Source organism: Oncorhynchus mykiss, chromosome 29 (genome assembly GCF_057628025.1).
Source record: "Oncorhynchus mykiss isolate SJ-2025 chromosome 29, ASM5762802v1, whole genome shotgun sequence".
Lineage (NCBI taxonomy): Eukaryota > Metazoa > Chordata > Actinopteri > Salmoniformes > Salmonidae > Oncorhynchus > Oncorhynchus mykiss.
In genome coordinates, this window is record NC_143050.1 from 32,385,258 (window position 1) to 32,407,085 (window position 21,828).

The window sequence follows — 21,828 nt, forward strand, 5'->3', positions numbered from 1 at the left end:
ATGTTTTTTTACACAAAAACTAGTTGTATGAGCTCAGGTCAATGAGACATACATGCCTTAAACAGCAAATATAGGTTCAAAACGTGTAATGTTCACAAGAACTTAAGTTGATACAAAATATCTAACACAACATTAGGTGATAATATATGTATTATGGATTTATAATCAGCTATAATGGGGCAGTCATTTTGGACCGGGAACACAGAAGTAATGAATCAAAACAAATGTATTTATATAGCCCTTCGTACATCAGCTGATATCTCAAAGTGCTGTACAGAAACGCAGCCTAAAACCCCAAACAGCAAGCAATGCAGGTGTAGAAGCACGGTGGCTAGGAAAAACTCCCTAGAAAGACCAAAACCTAGGAAGAAACCTAGAGAGGAACCAGGCTATGAGGGGTGGCCAGTCCTCTTCTGGCTGTGCCAGGTGGAGATTATAACAGAAAATGGCCAAGATGTTCAAACGTTCATAAATGACCAGCATGGTCAAATAATAATAATCACAGTAGTTGTCGAGCGTGCAGCAAGTCAGTACCTCAGGAGTAAATGTCAGTTGGCTTTTCATAGCCGATCATTAAGAGTATCTCTACCACTCCTGCTGTCTCTAGAGATTTGAAAACAGCAGGTATGGGACAGGTTGCACGTCCGGTGAACAGGTCAGGATTCCATAGCCGCAGGCAGAACAGTTGAAACTGGAGCAGCAGCACGGCCAGGTGGACATGAAACGAGAGTTCATTCTCTATGCAGGGGTCTCTCTTTTCATGATGTGTGTTTTGTCCTACATTCAACTTTTTAATCCCAGCCCTTGTCCCTGCAGGAAGCATTTTGCCTCTTGGTGGGAAGTCATTGTAAATAACGTGTTATTAATTGACTTGCCTAGTTAAATAAAATAAAAATTCCAGTAATTTCATCCATGCACAGCAGAGGCAGGGGTTGGGCTTGAGGGTACTGGTACGTGTGCAGGCTTTTGTTCCAGCTCAGCATGAACAAACATTATATTCTACATTGTCTAAATTGATTATGACTTAGTTAAAATCAGGTGTGTTAGTGCAGGGCTGGAACAAAAGCCTGCTCACACTGCTGTCCCTGTTGGCCTCTCCTGCAGTTGATACTGACTCCTTTTCCCTCCACTGCAGCAGGAGACTCAACCCCCTATACATGCACAGCCAAAATTAATCTGAATATATTAAAGACAATGTCATATTCCATTTTAGAAAGCTGCGCTCAGAATATGACATTTATTGCCACGAATTCTCGGCAGCCAAGCACACTGGCATTGAACGGATTTATGCTGCCAATGCCGGCGGTATCCATCACAAGGGGAAATTGGCGTTTTCCAAATGCCATTCACTTTCAAATCACTTTCCTTTTCCTAAACGCCAGGGGGAGAGAGAGCGGGAAACATTCCTGAAAAGTGCAACTTTACTAATTACATCCCATTAGCAATGTGTCTTTCTTCTCCCACGCTATACTAGCCCTGCTATTGTAATGGCCATGCCCGGATGACTGACACATAATGTATGATGGCCTGAGCAAAAAAAACTGAATTAAGTTTGAATTGAATTATCCTCAAAGCTTTAGCAAGGCGTTTGACATTTCCTGTTGATGCCAATAGAAGGCTTCACCCTTTGCGGGTTCCTGGGAAACTGACAGGCATGCAACAAGACCCTGGGTAGTGTGTATGTGTGCTGCTGTGCACACTGATACCACAACAACAGACAGACAGGTTTCTTCATTTGATTTCTATGCATGATTGAGAGATGGTTTGACGGAACCTGAGACACACGAACGCACACACAAACACGCGCCTTAATTGACTGCTCGTCTTGGATCAGGTCTCATGGGACATAACACTTCACATTTGTGGGACTTTTTGGACGTATATGGATGTTTCACACAGAAGAAATATGAGAACTATATGCATAACCATGGTAGTAATTGAAAGGGAACACTTTGGAGATTATGGGGAAATTATCAGACAAATGGGAGGACACGACAGTTCACCTGACACAAAACTGAATCCAAACATTATACTGTTGATTTTATGTGCATTTTACATTTACTGTACTTTATTTTTTCAGCATTTGTTGATCACTAAATCTTAAAATACTATGGATACATTCAGTAACATAATAAGAATATTCATAAAAAATGTGGGGTTGGTGCAACATAAGACAAAAACATTTTTGATACTGTAAGTGACATGAGTTTTATTATATGGAAATGTAAAATGCACGTTTGACTCATTATGATATCAAAGCGGTATTTATTATAATCCTAAATGTTTAATCTTTCAGAACAGACCAAGTCTGCTTGATTTAAAGCATACGCCTCTCTCATACAACAAATAAATTGCAAAAGTAGACTGTAAGGGAGGCCGTGGAGGTGTCATTGATGCAACAATGCAGAGCTGACTTTCTTGCGAGGCTTTTTAATGGTAAAGTGAGGATAAATAAAGAGTGAAATGTACAGTATATAGACATAAACATAACAGGACATAGAAAAAAAGGTTGACCTAATAAATTATTGAATCACATACAGTGCTTTGTAACTTAAAACCTCTATGTGGGACGCTAGTGTCCCATCTGGCCAACATCCAGTGAGATTGCAGAGCGCCAAATTCAAATTTAGAAAACGAAACTTATTTCACATAGGTTTAAAGATTCACTTCTTGTGAATCCAACCACGGTGTCAGATTTTTTTAAATGCTTTAGGGCGAAAGCATACCTTACGATTATTTGAGAACATAGCCCAGTTGACAAATTATTACAAACAGTAACCAGCCAAGCAGAAGCGTTACAAAACTCATAAATAGAGATACAATTAATTCCTTACCTTTGATGATCTTCATATGGTTGCACTCAGAAGACATTAATTTACTCAATAAATGTTCATTTTGTTCGATAAAGTCTCTTCATCCAAAAACCGTTTTGTTTGCGTGTTTTTTTCAGTAATCCACAGGCTCAAACGAAGTCAAAACAGGCAGACAAAAAATCCAAATTGTATCCGTAAAGTTCATAGAAACATGTCAAACTATGTTTATATTCTACCCTCAGGTTGTTTTTAGCCTAAATGATCTATAATATTTCAACCAGACAATAACGTCCTCAATATAAAAGGTAAACAAGAAATACACTCTCTCGCGATTGCGCATGAAAAAGCTCTGTGACATGTCAGGGTCAACTCATTCAGACTGGTCTTACTCCCTCATTTATAAGAATACAAGCCTGAAACCATTTATAAAGACTGTTAAAAAAGTTTGAAATATCCAATAAATGTCGTTCCACTTCATGATTGTGTCCCACTTGTTGTTGATTCTTCACAAAAAAATACAGTTTTATATCTTTATGTTTGAAGCCTGAAATGTGGCAAAAGGTCGCAAAGTTCAAGGGGGCCGAATACTTTCGCAAGGCACTGTATATGGACGGAATTAATCAAACAAAAGGACCAATTGTGATGTTTATGGACATATTGGAGTGCCAACAAAAGAAGCTTGTCAAAGGTAAGGCATGTTTTATATTTTATTTATATATTTTGTGTAGCACCTGCAGGGTTGAAATATGCTACCCTCTTTGTTTACTGTGCTATCATCAGATAATAGCTTCTTATGCTTTCGCCGAAAAGCCTTTTTAAAATCTGACATGTTGTGACGGTTCTCTTGGGGTGAAGTAGAGGCGGACCAAAACACAGCGTGGTTGTTATTCATTGTACTTTAATAAAGAAACTGTACATGAATAAACTAACAAAACAACAAACGTGCGAAAACCTAAAACAGTCCTATCTGGTGCAAACACAGAGACAGGAACAATCACCCACAAACATACAGTGAAACCCAGGCTACCTAAGTATGATTCTCAATCAGAGACAACTAATGACACCTGCCTCTGATTGAGAACCAACGAGGCCGAAACATAGAAATACCCAAAACATAGAAAAACAAACATAGACTGCCCACCCCAACTCACGCCCTGACCATACTAAATAATGACAAAACAAAGGAAATAAAGGTCAGAACGTGACAGTACCCCCCCCCCCCCCAAAGGTGCGGCCTTCGGCCGCAAAGCCTTAACCTATAGAGTAGGGTCTGGGTAGGCGTCTGTCCGCGGTGTCGGCTCTGGCGCGGGACGCGGACCCCACTTCATCGTTGTCTTAGTCCGCCTTATTGTCTGCTTCCGTGGCCTCCTAACCACGGCGACCCTTCTAAATGACCCCACTGGACCGAGGGGCGGAAGCTCTGGACAGAGGGGTGGAAGCTCTGGACAGAGGGGCGGAAGCTCTTGGCTGAGGGGCTCTGACGCCTCTGGGCTGAGGGGCTCTGGCGCCTCTGGGCTGAAGGGCTCTGGCGCCTCTGGGCTGAAGGGCACTGGCGGCCCCTGGCTGACTGGCGGCACTGGCGGCCCCTGGCTGACTGGCGGCACTGGCGGCCCCTGGCTGACTGGTGGCACTGGCGGCCCCTGGCTGAATGGCGGCCCCTGGCTGACTGGCGGCACTGGCGGCCCCTGGCTGACTGGCGGCACTGGCGGCCCCTGGCTGACTGGCGGCCCCTGGCTGACTGGCGGCACTGGCGGCTCTGGGCAGACTGGCGGCACTGGCGGCGCTGGGCAGACGGGTGGCTCAGGCGGTGCTGGGCAGACGGGTGGCTCAGGCGGCGCTGGGCAGATGGGTGGCTCAGGCGGCGCTGGGCAGACGGGTAGCTCAGATGGTGCTGGGCAGACTGGTAGCTCAGATGGTGCTGGGCAGACGGGAAGCTCTGGCAACGCTGGAGAGGAAGGCTCTGGCAGCGCTGGACTGAGTAGCTCTGGTGCCTCTGGAATGAGGGGCGGGAGCTCTGGTAGCGCCGAACAGGCGGGAGACTCCGGCTGCGCTGGAGAGGAGGAAGGCTCTGGCAGCGCTGGAGAGGCGGGAGACTCCGACAGCGCTGGAGAGAAGGAAGGCTCCAGCAGCGCTGGACAGGCGGGAGCCCCTGTAAGGATGAGCCGGAGAGACAGCCTGGTGCGGGGGGCTGCCACCGGAGGGCTGGTGCGTGGAGGTGGTGACGGATAGACCGGACCGTGCAGGCGCACTGGAGCTCTTGAGCACCGAGCCTGCCCAACCCTACCTGGTTGCATGCTCCCGGTCGCCCTGCCAGTGCGGCGAGGTGGAATAGCCCGCACTGGGCTATGCAGGCGAACCGGGGACACCATGCGCAAAGCTGGTGCCATGTAAGCTGGCCCAAGGAGATCCACTGGAGACCAGATGCGTAGAGCCGGCTTCATGGCACTTGGCTCGATGCCCACTCTAGCCCGGCCATACGCGGAGCTGGAATGTACCGCACCGGGCTATGCACCCGCACTGGGGACACAGTGCGCTTCACAGCATAACACGGTGCCTGCCTGGTCTCTCCAGCCCCCCGGTAGGCACAGGAAGTCACTCTTGGCATTCTCTCAACCAGTTTCATGAGGTATTCACCTGGAATGCATTTCAATTAACAGGTGTGCCTTGTTAAAAGTTTATTTGTGGAATTTCTTTCCATCTTAGTAAGTTTGAGCCAATCAGTTGTGTTGTGACAAGGTAGGGTGGGTATACAGAAGATAGACCTATTTGGTAAAACACTTTTTTTGGTTACTTTTTTTAACACTTTTTTTAACACTTTTTTTGGTTACTACATGATTCCGTATGTGTTATTTCATAGTTTTGATGTCTTCATTATTATTCTACAATGTAGGAAAAAATAAAAACAAAGAAAAAAACCTTGAAAACCATCAAGCGCTATGATGAAACTGGCTCTCATGGGGACCACCATAGCAAAGGAAGACCCAGAGTTACCTCTGCTTCAGAGGATAAGTTCATTGGAGTTACCTGCCTCAGAAATTGCAGCCCAAATAAGTGCTTCACAGAGTTCAAGTAACAGACATCTCAACATCAACTGTTCAGAGGAGACCTCGTGAATCAGGCCTTCATGGTTCAATTTGATTGATGCAAATAAACCACTACAAAAGGACACCGATAAGAAGCAGAGACTTGCTTGATCCAAGAAACACAAGTAATGGACATTAGACCGGTGGAAATCTGTCCTTTTGTCTGATGAGTTAATTTGAGATGTTTGGTTCCAACTGCTGTGTCTTTGTGAGATACAATGTAGGTGAACAGATTATCTCTGTATGTGTGGTTCCCACTGTGAAGTATGGAGGAGGAGGTGTGATGGTGTGGGGGTACTTTGCTGGTGACACTGTCTGTGATTTATTTAGAAATCAAGGCACTCTTAACCAACATGGCTACCACAGCATTCTGCAGTGATATGCCATCCGGTTTGAGCTTAGTGGGACTATCATTTGTTTTTCAACAGGACAATGACCCAGAACACAGCTCCAGGCTGTGTAAGGGCTATTTGACCAAGAAGGAGAGTTATGGAGTGCTGCATCAGATGACCTGGCCTCCACAATCACCCGACCTCAACCCAATTGAGATGGTTTGGGATGAGTTGGACCGCAGAGTGAAGGAAAAGCAGCCAACAAGAGCTCAGCATGTGTGAACTCCTTCAAGACTGTTGGAAAAGCATTCCATGTAAAGCTGGTTGAGAGAATGCCAAGAGTTTGCAAAGCTGTCCAGGCAATGGGTGGCTAAGTTTGAACAATCTACAATATAAAATATATTTTGATTTGTTTAACAATTTTTTTGGTTTCTACATGCTTCCATTTGTGTAATTTCATAGTTTTGATGTCTTCACTATTATTCTACAATGTCGAAAATAGTACTACTAAAGAAAAACCCTTGAATAAGTAGGTGTCTAAACTTTCGACTGGTACTGTGTATGTATACACACCCCACAACCACACACACACCCACACACACACACACACACCCACACACACACACACACACACAAAGCAATTAGCCTATTCAAATGTTTATCTGACTCCATAAAGAAAAAATATATATACAAGCAAGCATTAGGCATTGAGTTGACGTTGACTATTAAGAATTGGTCTAACAATTGTCTAAATCAAAAGGCAGACATTTAATTAACATTGTACAATGAATGGATTCACATACAAGGCATAAAGCCTACGTTACAAAGCATTAACAAGACATAGACACACATAGATCCTAAGGTTAAAATAGAAGAAAATGCATGAACAAAGACATGCCTAAAAGGCCAGAGGCCTAGAAGCATAGGAAATGAAAATTGATCCTACAGCCTACCTCCATGGACTGGATACAGGATTTGGTATTTGATTAGGTTGCAAAAGGTAGCAGCTACTTTTTTATTTTATTTTTATTTCACCTTTATTTAACCAGGTAGGCAAGTTGAGAACAAGTTCTCATTTACCACTGCGACTTGGCCAAGATGAAGCAAAGCAGTGCGACAAACAACAACAGAGTTATATATGGGTTCCACAAACGTACAGTCAATAACACAATAGAAAAATATATATACAGTGTGTGCAAATGTAATAAGATTAGGGAGGTAAGGCAATAAATTGGCCATAGTGGCGAAACATTTACAATTTAGCATTAACACCAGAATGATAGATATGCAGATGATGATGGGCAAGTAGAGATACTGGGGTTCAAAAGAGCAAAAATAAATAACAATATGGGGATGAGGTAGTTGTGTGGGCTATTTACAGATGGGCTGTGTACAAGTGGAGTGAAAGGTAAGCTGTTCTGACAGCTAATGCTTAAAGTTAGTGAGGGAGATAGATATAAGTCTCCAGCTTACTCTTCCTGGGGTCCACAAATAACATGGAACATGACACAATACAGAACATTATTAGACAAGAAGAGCTCAAGGACAGAGCTACATAAGAGAGAGACCAAAGGCATTTCATTCAGTTTACAACATCTGAAGGTGTAACCTTTCAACCCAACGCCAACCACCATTGATCAATCAGTAACCTAAACACTCCCAGGCCCATTCTCCACAGGATGTAACAGCTTCTAAGAGCTTGTGTGAGGGATGAGACCAATGTAAATAAGACAGGATTCCAGAGAGGACCATACAACCTATTTGCACAGACTAATTCAGAGTTCACCCTGTACAGATTTAATAAGTTACCAAAGAGATAATACATCCATGTAGATAGCATCAGCGTTATACTCTGAACAAGTTTCAGATAGAATATATTATCCATGTTTGAAATCTATTACTCATTCAATAGTCAGTCCTCTGGATACTGTAACAGAGAGAGACATTTTGGACCCTCAGAGGGGGAAGGGCTGACTAGTCCTTGGACATTGTCCTTTGTGCTTTCCTTGTGTTCCTGGACCATTTGCCATGCAATCACAGGTGACAGAGAGCACATAAAGTAGGGCTGAGCCAACACTGTCATTTGGAACAAACTTAGACTTGCACTTTTTACAATGCTGAATTTAATGCAGAAAGGTGTCAATGAAATCTGATTAAAATATTTTGCCTGATAACGTAAGTGATTACTGTTAGATTTTTTTGTGTAATCAGATTACATGTCATTTATAACATGTAATCAGTTACTTCCCAGTCCTGAATATAAACATGTATGCGTCCCCGGGATAAACTATGACCGCATTACCTGTACAATGAATTAACCATGCGCTCGAAAGGGCCCCATTTGTCCGTCTATTCTCAGACCAGGAAATGAACAGCACCCTCTTCAATCAACGAGGAAAACCAAGGAAATAATTTACATTTCTTTAGATGAACCTTAACGTTTCATTTGTCAAACATCCTCACATTGTACTTCTACTTTCTGATCGATAAATACATGAACATAAAGAGTTATGTTCTGGGTGACACAAACCAATTTCCGCCGTACGACCAAATTGTAATATTCTGTACGTTTAATTTCTTCCACAGGTGATCAACAAACAAGACATTGAAATACATAGCTAGTCCCACATTATGTTGAATAAACACATACAGTATGTTTATTATAAACAGTTTTGTAAACAGTGTCTAGTCATTCAGGTAAGGCATAACTTTAGCATAGGTGACGGAGGACATAGGACAAACGTCAAATTAGCCTAATTAGCAAGAGGGATGGGGGCATCTTCGTTGGCATGGCGCTCACGTTTACAACGTCTGTCAGTTGAATACCATACAGTGCTGTAGAACTGAGACCCTGAGCTCTGACGTCATGTATAGCATGTTACTGCACAGCCACTGCGTTCCAATTTATCAGTGACCAAATCTGCCATTTTCATCCCGTATAAGGGTTGTGAGTGTAAAGAGCTACAAACCTTTAGGTTCTGCTTACAGTAGCCAGTCGCAGTAGATAATGGATTCCCTAACTCCCCTTTCCCATCTTCTTCTCTCCCAACCATCTACTGCTGCTGGAAGCCGTTCTCCCTGCATGCTTCCTCAACCCCTCCTCCCTCACCTAGCCACCACCACTGGCTGTGTAAGCAGGCCTGCTAATAGGGGAGTGAACACTGGGTGATCTCGGCAGTCCGACATGGCTTTGATAGTGTCATCATTAAAGACTCTAGCTGAGTGGTAGCATGCAGAAAAATCCCTCTATGGAGACAGCTATAGCTGCCATTCGTCACCAGGGATGTTTTAAAAGCCTTCATCACACCTCCCAGCAGACTCCATACTGGGGATTCTGCAGAGAGGAGATAGGCCTGACTCACCACTGGGTAGCACACCATGGGTAGACATGCAGAACTCACAGGCTGCCTGGTGTCAGCTACAGGGCACTGCAATGGAACTCAAGGCTGGTGGATAATTGATCTGTGTAGGGAATTAGAAGTAAGACATTCTATGTAGTGTGAGTAGATTTGGTCCTGGGCTACAGTTTGCAGTCCTATTACACAGAACAGCAGAGGGAAGGGAATAGGAAAAAAACACATGAAAGGCTTTGAGATATTTACACACAGATATGCAGAGGTGGGACCAAGTCATTGTTTTACAAGTCACAAGTAAGTCTCAAGGCTTAGCACTCAAGTCCCAAGTCAAGTCCCAAGTCAAGACAGGCAAGTCCAAGTCAAGTCTCAAGTCAAAACAAGACCGACAAGTCCTTTGAGTTCTGAGTCTTAAACAAGTCATAATGTGCTCTTCACCAAATGTAATACCATTTCATATTTTTAACAAGAGTAATAGTTAGTACATTAACTTTACGCAAATGAAATGCTTTTAAACATGTATATATTTATTACTTTCCAAATAAACTTTATTTTTCAATGGGTAGTCATGAGAAAGACAAAACAAAAACTAAATATTGTAGTGTTCTCTTTCTCTCTAGATATACTCTAGACACCTAAAAAAATCCTTCCATAAAGTTACAATCGTGTGTGTGTGTGTGTGTGTGTGTGTGTGTGTGTGTGTGTGTGTGTGTGTGTGTGTGTGTGTGTAATGCATAAACAGTTTAATTTGTACTCTTATCTCAGGGCCCTATGATGCATTGCATTTGCAAAAGACAAAATTCGATAAAAGTCTGTCAGTCATTTGCGCACGATAAGGCCGCAGTATGATGCCACCATGGCTGAAGACACGCTCCACCAGAGCACTGGAGGCATTGCACTTGGAGGCAATTCATATTCATTGCCCAGAACAAGAGGGTATTCTGTCCTTCGCATATGTCAAGGTAGTGACTTAGCTGTAGTGCTGGAGAGGTCCCAACAGCTTTCTTCTGCCTCTAACAGTATGCTTGCAAACAGCCCTTCTTCATGTCCAAGACTATGGCCCTCTCACAGCTTGCTCAGTCCCTGCAGCATCTTGCAGAATTAGTTCTGGCAAAACATGTAAAAGCAGAAACAAAAAGTCCGGTATTAGAGTATTGGTGATGCACTGGGTTAAACTGAAAAAGTGTTATTGTTGCAGTCAAATGGAAAAATTAGTTACATTAAACTCAATCATATTTACCTTTCACTCTTTGTGCCACCTCCTCCTTGACCTCCTCCTTGACCAGCACATGGTGCTCCACCCACATCAGAGAAAAAGACAGATCCAAGGCAGCTGCTTTGAGGTAGACTGGATCTGAAAATGGGGCAGTGATTAGATCTTGTGTCCTGGCCATTTTCACATTGATGAAGATTCAAAGAAATGGTTTGTTTAGGGATGCCTGGAGACATCTGACCAGGCCGCTCAGGAAATGGTCTTGAGGCTTCTGCTGCTCTAGGTGGTGATTCAGGGACAGGACAGAGAGAACAACATAACTGATTGTGACTATCTTCTCCCCCTGTGTCAAATCTGTTGCCAAATGGCTTCATGATGTCCACTAACTCCTTCAACTTATTCCCCTCCCGTACTGTGAAAAACAACTCCTTGTCCCCAACCTTTTCTAGAACATGACAGAGCTTTAGATGGTCTCATTGGAAATCAGCCTTCACTTGTCGAGTTCCATCTTGTGTTGGCAGCAGCAGAGATGCCTCGTTCCCCAAATTCAACCTCAAACACCTCTTTGGTGCTTGTATGCAGCAGTGAGCTGATTTTTGCTAACTTTGAAAGAGTCAGTCATCACTTTTGTTTCTGTCAAGCCATCTCCCACCACCAGCTGGCGAGTTTGGGCAAAACACACCAAACACAGTTTTTTTTGCATTAGCAGCATCCACTGGCTGCTGGTCTTCCAGGGTTAGGTCATTCCAGAACTCTAGGTCATCAGTGTGATCTTCGTCATGTACTTCATCTTCTTGTCCAATGGGGAAGCACACAGTGAATGCTTTTCTCATGTTGGCAGCATTGTCACTAATGATGTAGTCAAATGTATCTTTAATGCTGTACTCATCACATATGGCCTCAAATTGCTCACAGATTCTTTTGGCCGTGTGTGGGCTTTTGAAGCGGTCACAGGCCAATGGGACTTGAGCTGTATCCTCTCTCCATCTTTCTCCATACAGTGCACAGCGACACCAAGGAACCACCTCATCTTTTGGTTGGACCAACTGTCCACTGTGACTGAAACATTGTCTGTGTTGGTCAACTGAGTTTTCAGTTTTGAACATCTCTCTGTAGTGAGGTTCTCTACTTTTGATGTCAATGTTCTATGACACACTAGGCTGTACTTACAGTCAACCACTGACAGAAAGTGACAGAAACTCTTGTTTTCCTCAATAGACAGAGGCGAGGTGCAATCAATAACCTAGTCGTACAGTAATGCATTGTTGATAGCTTTCTGCTGTGGATGATTCATGCTGTACTGCCCTACACAGGTCTCCATGAACTGTGAGATTGGACACTGTTTTGGTTCACTTGTGACACTTTTGTTAATTTGGTAATGTTCAAATCTGTAAGAGGTAAGCATATTAAAACAGATATCGGAAGAAAAATAATAATAATTGAGCAGAGGCAGTAGCACCGCACCCCCCCAATAGCGATCGACTATTGAGGATCGCAATCGGCGATGTAGGCTTGTACACAATCTCCCAACCTTAACTTCTTATGGTATAGGGGACGCTTGCATCCCACTTGGCCAATTGCCAGGGAAAATGCAGAGCGACAAATTCAAATAAATTGATATAAAAATCAAACTTGAATTAAATCACACATGTAAGATACTAAATTAAAGCTACACTCGTTTTGAATCCAGCCAACATGTCAGATTTTAAAAAGGCTTTTCGGCGAAAGCATAAGAAGCTATTATCTGATGATAGCACAACAGTAAACAAAGAGGGTAGCATATTTCAACCCTGCAGGCGCTACCTAAAACGCAGAAATAGAATATAAAACATGCCTTACCTTTGACGAGCTTCTTTTGTTGGCACTCCGATATGTCCCATAAACATCACAATTGGTCCTTTTGATTGATTAATTCCATCCATATATATCCAAAATGTCCATTTATTTGGCTTGTTTAATCCAGAAAACAACAGCTTCCAAATTGCGCAACGTCACTACAAAATATTTCAAAAGTTGCCTGTAAACTTTGCCAAAACATTTCAAACTACTTTTGTAATACAACTTTAGGTATTTTAAAACGTTAATAATCGATCAAATTGAAGACGAGTCTATCTGTGTTCAATACAGGAAGACAACAAACCAAGCTACTTTTCAAGTCTTGTGCAACTCTCAACACTGTTACGCAGTTCCCAGATGGCCCTACTTCATTGCACAAATGAATAACCTCAACCAAATTCCAAAGACTGGTGACATCCAGTGGAAGCGGTAGAAATTGAAAACAAGTTCCTAAGAAATATCGTTTCCCAATGAGAACTCAGTGAACAGACAGAGACCTCAACAAAGAAAAAATTCTGAATGGTTAGTCCTCTGGGTTTTGCCTGCTAGATAAGTTCTGTTATACTCACAGACATGATTCAAATAGATTTAGAAACTTCAGAGTGTTTTCTATCCAAATCTACTAATACTATGCATATCTTATATTATTGGCATGAGTAGCAGGAAGTTGAAATTGGGCACGCTATTTATCCAAAAGTGAAAATGCTGCACCCTATACCTTACGAAGTTAACACACACACGCTCTCTGTGTGTGGTGACAGTAGGCTAACGTATGTCAATGGTTTTAGGAACAGCAGCACCATCAGGCAGGATTTAGGCTACCAACTACCTAGCCAGTTGTAGCTCAATCTTGGGTGCAAAGATCACGTTCCCATACTGACTGACTGTGTGGAGGCTCATTGATTTAACGTTACATTAGCCTACATGTTACACTAGTAAATGTATATATAGCTGTCGGCTATATTAGCCACGACTTACCATTCTTTGTGCAGCTTCAAATGTCAAATAAAGTTGGAAATTGTTGCGCCTCTCTCTGTAATTGTCTTCCCGCATGTTTTGCAAGATGTAATCCATTTTTTGTTGACTACAGCGTAGTCTTTATAGCCAAGGGCTTTGTCTGAATTCACCCACCAACGTTCCTCTGCACTGCCATGTGCAACCTTTCCTGAGGTGGCACAATTTCATTGGCTGCTGTCCAATTCAAACTGTAATCCGTTAAATGAAGAGTTGATGCACACTTTTTTTAATGGCATACATTTTTTATATTTGGGCTTGGGGAGTCTGTCATGTCTTTGGCTATGCCGGATTAAGTGATATGACATGCTATTCTATTAAATAATTTCTCCATAATTAATATTACCTGATTAAGCTAATCATGTAAATGTAATTAACTAGAGAGTCGGGCACCACAAAATAATATTTATAGAGCAGTTATCTTCCAAATAAACTCTTAAAGACCTAGTAATATTTTACATCAATAGAAGTCAATATTAATCATCATCTTAATTCAGTCTCATCTGAAAGTTGTAAATTCTTGGTTATCTTCATGAACCTTGGCTAAAACTTTGAATCAGCAATACAAAATTGGGTTTAATCATTTATTTACTAAATACCTAACTTCTCACTCAGAATTACACATACACATAATTAAATCATAACTTGATTACAAATTACGTCGTAAAGGAAAACGTCCCTAGCGGGCGGAACAGATATGACAGCTTGTTACACAAAAGAAAGGGGCTGGGTTTGAGTGAAGGAGCGGGAAGACTGAGGAACAAAGGCCGAAGCTGTGCTATCGTAAATACAGTATCTTATGCATTCTAAATTACCGCCCATTTGGAAAAGGAAAATGCAATAAATATTTACTCTGAGCTGCGCTTCGGTAGGTTGGTGGTAGATGGAAGGCCGTGTTGTCCAACCGAGTCCTTTGTCATTTGAAGAATGTTTCTGGTTGTCAATTGGATACGTTGTAGTAACGTCGTTGGGTGAAAGACGGGATACTCTGTCTGTTCCTTCCTAAACCTCATTTGCATCTGATTTTGCTAACTCAGCGGCTAGGAGGTATCACTTCTATAGTGAATAAGAGTTCAAAGTTCATACCATTCGCAACCAAAGCTCACGCTGATGTTGGCTTCTTTCTGTAGTTATTATCTGAACCATTCTGACATAGGACCGTCGTCCTCACATCCTCAGAACAGGAGGTTATATTGTCGTCAAGGCTTTATATAGGAAGGGTGTTACGGTGCGTGAATGAGGACCCAAAAGCGAATTAACTTAAACAGAGCTTCTTTAATTACCAAACATAGGTAGGCTCAGACGGACCGGCAGATTCCGACAGGACAAGACAAGGTTACAGCAAACATGACGACAGTCTGGTTCAGGCATGAAACACAACAAACAAGAATCCGACAAGGACAGGAACAAAAACAGAGAGAGATATAGGGGACTAATCAGAGGGAAAAAGGGAACAGGTGGGAAAAGGGGTGACGAGGTGGTTAGGAGGAGACAAGGCACAGCTGGGGGAAAGAGGGGGTGGAAAGGTAACCTAACAACGACCAGCAGAGGGAGACAGGGTGAAGGGAAAGGACAGAGACAAGACACAACATGACAGTACATGACAGTACCCCCCCACTCACCGAGCGCCTCCTGGCGCACTCGAGGAGGAAACCTGGCGGCAACGGAGGAAATCCTCGATCAGCGCACGGTCCAGCACGTCCCGAGAGGGAACCCAACTCCTCTCCTCAGGACCGTACCCCTCCCAATCTACGAGGTACTGGTGACCACGGCCCCGAGGACGCATGTCCAAAATTCTACGGACCCTGTAGATGGGTGCGCCCTCGACAAGGATGGGGGGGGGGGGGGGAAGACGAGCGGGGGCGCGAAGGACGGGCTTGATGCAGGAGACATGGAAGACCGGGTGGACGCGACGAAGGTATCGCGGAAGAAGAAGTCGAACTGCGACAGGATTAATGACCCGAGAAATACGGAACGGACCAATGAACCGCGGGGTCAACTTGCGAGAAGCCGTCTTAAGGGGAAGGTTCTGAGTGGAGAGCCAAACTCTCTGACCGCGACAATATCTAGGACTCTTAGTTCTACGCTTATTAGCAGCCCTCACAGTCTGCGTCCTATAACGGCAAAGTGCAGACCTGACCCTCTTCCAGGTGCGCTCGCAACGTTGGACAATAGCCTGAGCGGAGGGGACGCTGGACTCGGCGAACTGAGATGAGAACAGCGGAGGCTGGTACCCGAGGCTACTCTGAAAAGGAGATAGCCCGGTCGCAGACGAAGGAAGCGAGTTGTGGGCGTATTCTGCCCAGGGGAGCTGTTCTGACCAAGACGCAGGGTTACGAAAAGAAAGACTGCGTAAGATGCGACCAATAGTCTGATTGGCCCGTTCTGCTTGACCGTTAGACTGGGGGTGAAAGCCGGAAGAGAGACTGACGGAAGCCCCAATCAAACGGCAAAACTCCCTCCAAAATTGAGACGTGAATTGCGGACCTCTGTCCGAAACGACGTCTGACGGAAGGCCATGAATTCTGAAAACATTCTCGATGATGATTTGTGCCGTCTCTTTAGCAGAAGGAAGCTTAGCAAGGGGAATGAAATGAGCCGCCTTAGAGAACCTATCGACAACCGTAAGAATAACAGTCTTCCCCGCTGACGAAGGCAGTCCGGTGACAAAATCTAAGGCGATGTGAGACCACGGTCGAGAAGGAATAGGAAGCGGCCTGAGACGGCCGGCAGGAGGAGAGTTACCGGACTTAGTCTGCGCGCAGACCGAACAAGCAGCCACGAAACGACGCGTGTCATGCTCCCGGGTGGGCCACCAAAAACGCTGGCGAATGGAAGCAAGCGTACCCCGAACGCCAGGGTGGCCGGCTAACTTGGCAGAGTGAGCCCACTGAAGAACGGCCAGACGAGTAGGAACGGGAACGAAAAGAAGGTTCCTAGGACAAGCGCGCGGCGACGGAGTGTGAGTGAGCGCTTGTTTTACCTGCCTCTCAATTCCCCAGACAGTCAGCCCGACAACACGCCCCTCAGGGAGAATCCCCTCGGGGTCAGTGGAGGCTACTGAAGAACTGAAGAGACGAGACAAAGCATCAGGCTTGGTGTTCTTAGAGCCCGGACGATAAGAAATCACGAACTCGAAACGAGCGAAAAACAGCGCCCAACGCGCCTGACGCGCATTAAGTCGTTTGGCAGAACGGATGTACTCAAGGTTCCTATGGTCAGTCCAAACGACAAAAGGAACGGTCGCCCCCTCCAACCACTGTCGCCATTCGCCTAGGGCTAACCGGATGGCGAGCAGTTCGCGGTTACCCACATCATAGTTACGTTCCGACGGCGACAGGCGATGAGAAAAATACGCGCATGGGTGGACCTTGTCGTCAGAGAGGGAGCGCTGAGAAAGAATGGCTCCCACGCCCACCTCTGACGCGTCAACCTCGACAACGAACTGTCTAGTGACGTCAGGTGTAACAAGGATAGGAGCGGATGTAAAACGATTCTTGAGGAGATCAAAAGCTCCCTGGGCGGAAACGGACCACTTAAAGCACGTCTTGACAGAAGTAAGGGCTGTGAGAGGAGCTGCCACCTGACCGAAATTACGGATGAAACGACGATTGAAGTTCGCGAAGCCGAGAAAGCGCTGCAGCTCGACGCGTGACTTAGGGACGGGCCAATCAATGACAGCTTGGACCTTAGCGGGATCCATCTTAATGCCTTCAGCGGAAATAACAGAACCAAGAAATGTGACGGAGGAGGCATGAAAAGTGCACTTCTCAGCCTTCACAAAAAGACAATTCTCTAAAAGGCGCTGGAGGACACGTCGAACGTGCTGAACATGAATCTGGAGTGACGGTGAAAAAATCAGGATATCGTCAAGGTAAACGAAAACAAAGATATTCAGCATGTCTCTCAGGACATCATTGACTAATGCCTGAAAGACAGCTGGAGCGTTAGCGAGGCCGAAAGGAAGAACCCGGTATTCAAAGTGCCCTAACGGAGTGTTAAACGCCGTCTTCCACTCGTCCCCCTCCCTGATGCGCACGAGATGGTAAGCGTTACGAAGGTCCAACTTAGTGAAAAGCCTGGCTCCCTGCAGGATCTCGAAGGCTGAAGACATAAGAGGAAGCGGATAACGATTCTTCACTGTTATGTCATTCAGCCCTCGATAATCTATGCAGGGGCGCAGAGACCCGTCCTTCTTCTTGACAAAAAAAAACCCCGCTCCGGCGGGAGAGGAGGAGAGGACTATGGTACCGGCGTCAAGAGCTACAGACAAATAATCTTCGAGAGCCTTACGTTCGGGAGCCGACAGAGAGTATAGTCTACCCCGGGGGGGGGTGGTTCCCGGAAGGAGATCAATACTACAATCATACGACCGGTGTGGAGGAAGAGAGGTGGCCCTGGACCGACTGAACACCGTGCGCAGATCGTGATATTCCTCCGGCACCCCTGTCAAATCACCAGGCTCCTCCTGTGAAGAAGAGACAGAGGAAACAGGAGGGATAGCAGACATTAAACATTTCACATGACAAGAGACGTTCCAGGAGAGGATAGAATTACTAGACCAATTAATGGAAGGATTATGACAAACTAGCCAGGGATTGCCCAAAACAACAGGTGTAAAAGGTGAACGAAAAATTAAAAAAGAAATGGTTTCACTATGATTACCAGAAACAGTGAGGGTTAAAGGTAGCGTCTCACGCTGAATCCTGGGGAGAGGACTACCATCCAGGGCGAACAAGGCCGTGGGCTCCTTTAACTGTCTGAGAGGAATGTCATGTTCCCGAGCCCAGGTCTCGTCCATAAAACAGCCCTCCGCCCCAGAGTCTATTAAGGCACTGCAGGAAGCTGACGAACCGGTCCAGCGTAGATGGACCGACAAGGTAGTGCAGGATCTTGAAGGAGAGACAGGAGTAGTAGCGCTCACCAGTAGCCCTCCGCTTACTGACGAGCTCTGGCCTTTTACTGGACATGAAGTGACAAAATGACCAGCGGAACCGCAATAGAGACAGAGGCGGTTGGTGATTCTCCGTTCCCTCTCCTTAGTCGAGATGCGGATACCTCCCAGCTGCATGGGCTCAGCACCCGAGCCGGCAGAGGAAGATGGTAGTGATGCGGAGAGGGGGGCGACGGAGAGCGCGAGCTCCTTTCCACGAGCTCGGTGACGAAGATCAACCCGTCGCTCAATGCGAATAGCGAGTTCAATCAAGGAATCCACGCTGGAAGGAACCTCCCGGGAGAGAATCTCATCCTTTACCTCTGCGCGGAGACCCTCCAGAAGACGAGCGAGCAAGGCCGGCTCGTTCCAGCCACTGGAGACAGCAAGAGTGCGAAACTCAATAGAGTAGTCTGTTATGGATCGATTGCCTTGACATAGGGAAGACAGGGCCCTGGAAGCCTCCTCCCCAAAAACAGATCGATCAAAAACCCGTATCATCTCCTCCTTAAAGTCCTGATACTGGTTAGTACACTCAGCCCTTGCCTCCCAGATTGCCGTGCCCCACTCACGAGCCCGTCCAATAAGGAGAGATATGACGTAGGCGACACGAGCAGTGCTCCTGAAGTAAGTGTTGGGCTGGAGAGAAAACACAATATCACACTGGGTGAGGAACGAGCGGCATTCAGTGGGCTCCCCAGAGTAACACGGCGGGTTATTGATTCTGGGCTCCGGAGATTCGAAAGCCCTGGAAGTGGCCGGTGGATCGAGGCGGAGATGGTGAACCTGTTCTGTGAGGTTGGAGACTTGGGTGGCCAGGGTCTCAACGGCATGTCGAGCAGCAGACACTTCCTGCTCGTGTCTGCCTAGCATCGCTCCCTGGATCCCGACGGCTGAGTGGAGAGGATCCGAAGTCGCTGGGTCCATTCTTGGTCGGATTCTTCTGTTACGGTGCGTGAATGAGGACCCAAAAGCGAATTAACTTAAACAGAGCTTCTTTAATTACCAAACATAGGTAGGCTCAGACGGACCGGCAGATTCCGACAGGACAAGACAAGGTTACAGCAAACATGACGACAGTCTGGTTCAGGCATGAAACACAACAAACAAGAATCCGACAAGGACAGGAACAAAAACAGAGAGAGATATAGGGGACTAATCAGAGGGAAAAAGGGAACAGGTGGGAAAAGGGGTGACGAGGTGGTTAGGAGGAGACAAGGCACAGCTGGGGGAAAGAGGGGGAGAAAAGGTAACCTAACAACGACCAGCAGAGGGAGACAGGGTGAAGGGAAAGGACAGAGACAAGACACAACATGACAGTACATGACAAAGGGAGAGGAGGGTGTGTTTGAAAAGTTTTATAGCCCATGTCCCTTCACAGGTGCGGGCCACTGATTGAGCAGAGCCCTATCTTATGAAAACCCAAATCTCACATTTTAGAAGCTAAAATCACATTTCATTCCATCACAAATAATTTCATATTCAAACATTGAAATTGAACAACAATTCCATGTGAATCCGATGACTCTGATGTGTAGACTTTCCACTGTAGAATTTATGTCATCTTATCATTGATGAGAATGTCTCAGATGACAACCTAACTGACATCATATTCATTAAGTACCACCGCATATGTTCCATTGGTCGGATTACTAGAATATAGTTCATTTCCCCCCACCTTCTGATATTCCCAGAATCTCTATGTTAACCAAGGGTTTTGCAAATGTAACCTCAGTAGGGTAGAGAGAGGAAAAAGGAGGTAAGAGGCCAATGTCATGACAAGTCATTGGTGTTAAAGTCAATGTCGAGTTGCATGTCTTTTTTGATTTTGTCAAGTCGAGTCTAAAATCATCATATTTGTGACTCGAGTCCAAGTCATGTGACTCAAGTCCACAGCTCTGCAGATATGTGCTTTCACCTTGATGTAACATTGCCCTGGCGACTGCTAACTGTGTCTCAGATAGTGCTTTCTTCCCAGGCCCTGTTAAACAGGCCAAGGCGAGTGTTATCGTTATCTGGGAGTAGTGTAATTAAGACGTTAGCATCTCCTGCCCAGCTCAGCACATTAGTGGGGAGGAAAATGGAAGATGGAGAGGAGTCTTTCAGGGGCTAATAAATGTTTAGACTTTTTTCTTGTATTTCTCTCACCCCCTGGCTTATGTTTTTTCCACCTGACTTTCGAAGCACAACACAGCATAAAACTCTCCCCTGCTAGCCTGGAGGGGAAGGAGAGGAAGAAAAATAAATAAATAGTGCCAGAAAAGAGTGATGTTACCATCTCAGCACCACATCAAAGAGAGTAAAGATTTTTCCTGGGCACCTGCTAGCATAGGAACCATCATACTGGTGTTGTTGTTGTTTTTGTCCGAGACTTAAAGGTTTTGAGCTCACGCTATCAAGCTATGGGAGAGAAACAATGGGATGTTAGAATTAACATAACAAAGGTAGCATGATGCTAATAACAGGAGACTAAAAAAGACAGATAGCAAAATGCCCAGCAAAGTACTAGTATAATGTTAAAGTCCTTCAAACAGATTCTGTTTGGACCGGAAAAAGAAGAGCGTGCTGCTATTTCGCAGAATTGACCCCCCACGGATTCACAGATATTTGAAAGGATTCAGATCTTCTTTCCCCAAAAATTTCTCCTCCAACTAATAATAAGGGCTGTTAAATTCGCTCGCAGTTGGCAGAACTCTAAACCCCTGGTTGGCTTACACAGGGAGCAAAATCTTCCAGCGTCTACTGCAGGGAGCAAACTCTTCCTCTTAAATGGATTAAAATGTTACAGGATAGTCGCATATAGGCCGGGTGAAACATAGGACACTGCTCTTTTCTTTCTTACATTGTACTGTATATTTACAGTGTTAGTTGGTTCTGAGAAAGAGCTCTGTTGCCCTTCTTGTGACCTGATTCACATCCACATACACGACCCTCAGAAGTGAACAGAAGTCACTCAAGGTAAGAGCATGCACTCGATGACTCAAATGTATTGTAATGAAGCTAAAAGTAAGCTTAAGTGGAGAGTCAATGTGGTGTATCACTCTGGTAGGAAGACAACATCACTTTGATATTCCAAATTAGACTTCTTCACTGTTGCGGTCCGGAGAGCTGTTTTTCACACCATTTGGTTAATTACCTGGTTAATTACCTGGGTTTGTCTTGCAGATTATTCCTCAGCAACAAAGAACTGTAGCTTCAGGCAGGATTTGCAGGCCACCTTCGCACAGTGCTTTAATAATTCAAGACACATG

General features: G+C 45.0%; 1 long non-coding RNA gene and 1 pseudogene across 1 annotated transcript in view; both read right to left on the reverse strand.

The window, feature by feature from the left end:
- Positions 1–21,828, reverse strand: part of LOC149970426 (uncharacterized) — a 168,481-nt gene that overhangs the window by 57,105 nt on the left and 89,548 nt on the right. The gene's annotated exons all lie outside the window — the stretch shown is intronic.
- LOC149970427 (uncharacterized) lies at positions 10,104–11,567 on the reverse strand (annotated as a pseudogene).